We start from the raw sequence: 3,223 nt of genomic DNA on the forward strand, positions 1-3,223 counted from the left end.
TTTCCATAACGTCGAAAACGTCGACACAGTTCCGCGTGGTTTCGCTACTGTAGTGACTGTTGTTCCGTGCCGCGCGAGTCACGCAATCCGGAGACGGCCATCCCCCAGTGTACGTGGCGCTGCTGGCACTGCTCCGGAACTTCGCTGTTTCTAGCGGCTTCGTTTGCTCGTTTGATAAAATTAGTGATAAAAATGTCAATGCAACCGAAATGTTCTGGACGTTTAAACTGGAAGACGGAATTACAGGCGGCCTTCGCTGCTGCTGAAGCTCAAGCAACTCAACAGCTATTTATTAAACAACGTGCGCGACCTGCTCGAAAAACGAAACCGAAAGACGATGAGTCGGGAGGGCGAAAGCTTTCTCCAGTCTGCCTGGAGAAGGAGAAAAACATTTCGTTCCTCCCCTTTTCTCGTGTCCGCTTGGGGGCGCGTCGGTAGAAGGGAGGAAGGCGCGCCGTTGCTACTTTTTTCCTCCATTTTTTCTTAGAGTGTGGAAACTGCAAGAGATTTGCGATTAGTTACGTCCAAGTAACAATTTTTTTTTTGAGTAGCCAACTACAGCACACTCAAAATTATATGCACGGGACATAGATGCCTCATGCAACGAACTTCCTTCATCCTTGTTTTCTGTTAACTCTGCCCACCTTCACCACCCGCCTCCAATTTCTGTGCTACTTTTTAAATCTCGATTCCCTTGTTCCCAAAGGTCATGCCATGGCTTGTGCCAGTCACGGGTCTGTCAGCTCTGCAACCGGCGCCATTGTGGCAAAGACACCAAAGCACCTGGCGCTTGATGTGCTCTTTTAATATTTTGAGCATCTCTCAAAACAGGTGTATGGGTGTCTGGTATGCCCTTTGCTTATTTGCGGATCGTTTCGAATCAGAGGGTAGGCGCTTCTGCGATCTGATAGCATGCTCGGTTTTTTACAATAGTTGAAATTTAACTCTGCGGGAATCTTCAATCATAACAAACAGAATGTGCATGCCAAAAGGCATAGCAAATGAAACATCCACCGTCTATCTATTTTCGGTTCTTGTCCGCAAGAAGCTGTCGTATATGTAGCCTTCCTTGCTTAAGCCACTCATCCCTAATGGCCCGGTTGGGTCTCGTCCTGATGAATTGTCGGTGGAGACCTGAGGTGCAGTCAACATCAGATTAGACCTTTTGAGACAGAACCATATACTTGCTGGAAGGAAGTACACCCAAATGAATTTTAGACATGTAATTTATAGTGAGTTTTAAAATGAGAGGCCTGATGTAAAATGAGACGTCAATACTGACGCACCAATTTCGCGAACCTAAAATTTTGAAGGCCTTGTCCCCCTCGCTAGGGGGACCAGGCACATGAATCCCGGCATGTGGATGAAATTTTTACCTTAACATCCCGACTCAAAACCCATCCCCGAATATTCGACCACCACACTTTTAGAAAAAGATAACTTTTTAGAAAACACAGAGTCATCGACCACCCCTACAAAAGCCTGAACCAAGCCTACTCGTAACGTGGCTTGTTTGCTTCGTGCCGCCCCCAAGTTAATTCGGGCTGACAATGTTTTTTTTTTTTCAAATGGAACCCACATTCTTAGTTTCGGTTTCACTTGTAGAGGCAGGTGGATACTTTTGTAAAGCTTCCTCCCTATGCGCTTCCGAGTCAACATTTTTGCAATGGCCAACCCCCGGGCTTTGATTTTTGCGCTCCTTGACAAATGCTGAAACTCATATAACAGTGATGTGATTGGCCTAAGCCGTTTTGGAGCACCTTTCGGATCATTCAAAACAGTGTTTTGGAGCAGCAAAAGTAGCTTTTCAAGCAGATATTCTAATAAAAATTAAAATATTTGTTTTAAATGCTGGACACGCGAAGGGAATCTCGCTCGCCGAAATAAACCAATTATGGTCAAGTTTGGCCACCTGGGAGTCTTTCAAGATGTAACTGAAATGCCAATGACATGACACATTTCTTTTTGGTTTTCGAAACATTCTGCAAAGCTGGAGCAAGCTTTGCTTTAGCTTAGGGTAGTATTGAATGTCCAATTTTAATGTCTCCAAAGAGACATTGCGACATCCCACAAGTGTACAGTGCTGTAGGCATTGCCAAGCAATCCCGAAAAACCGCTTGCCACCGTTTTACTGATTGCCGACGTGCCAGATTTTCGTCAAAAGTAATTAAATGTCAAACACTGAATTGCAAGCGTCCCGGCTGGTGCCTCTGTCGTGCAATTATGTTTGCATCGTTGGTTCGCATGCACGTGAGGGCAACTCCGGTAGGCTTGCGGGTGCACGTGCTTTGTCGCGCGAGCGAAACGGCTGTTTAATCGAAACCGAAAGCATGCCTCTCCGCTCCGTCCCAACTGGTTGCCAAAAATCAATGCAAAATGTAACTGCCCAGCATGCGACAAAAAAGAGTCCAGCGCCGCGTGCTTGCAAGGCCGGCAGGCGAGGTACGAGTTAAACACAGAAAAAAAGAACCTGAGCGCATTGATGCAAGACATCGCGAGCCAGGGTCGCTTTGTGCAACGACTGAACTCGAGACAAACAAGCGTTCTCTGCGGGTTTAGCGTGCGGAGATTCCCTTCTTTGCTTTAGCTCACTTCAACTTTTCTTCACAACACATTTTTCACGTACCGGGGTCCCTCTCGAAAGAAAGCCCACCAAGAGAAACCTAGGTAATCAATACTTCGACACAGCAGTGTTTGAGTTAGAGAGGGATTTTTGTAGCAGCGTATATTTTAAACAAGAACATGAATGTTGATGAACATGCGGCGGTCCTTATGTTTCAGTTTAGGAAGCTCCATATCTGCAATGTCGTGTGGCCGTTGATTTCAGGAGTGAGAGCTTCAGCTCAAAAAGCAACTCCTGCCGCGCCAAAACATAGTTTCGTTTCACAGCGCCACGTCATGGCTGGTACCCAGCACGCTAGCGTTGCAGCACACACACACGCCAACATCTATCGTTAAAAAAAAATCGCGAGACGAGACTATTGCTTACGAGACGACGAGAGCGTGAAAGAAGAGACGGCATGGCGGGAAAAGACCATTAAAAAAAACCATGGACGATTGATGCAGGATATTTTGTGTCGGGCGGCCGTTTGTGCCGCCTAGCTCATGCATGCTCACTTACGGTACTTAGTTTAGTTTCGGTTTTGAAAGGCGACCAAAATTGGCCCTTTGCTGCAGGCTCGGCGCAGATTACCCATATTTTGACAAAATGTAGCAGGGTTAG

Source organism: Ixodes scapularis, unplaced genomic scaffold (genome assembly GCF_016920785.2).
Source record: "Ixodes scapularis isolate PalLabHiFi unplaced genomic scaffold, ASM1692078v2 PGA_scaffold12__126_contigs__length_90152505, whole genome shotgun sequence".
NCBI classification, from domain to species: Eukaryota; Metazoa; Arthropoda; class Arachnida; order Ixodida; family Ixodidae; genus Ixodes; species Ixodes scapularis.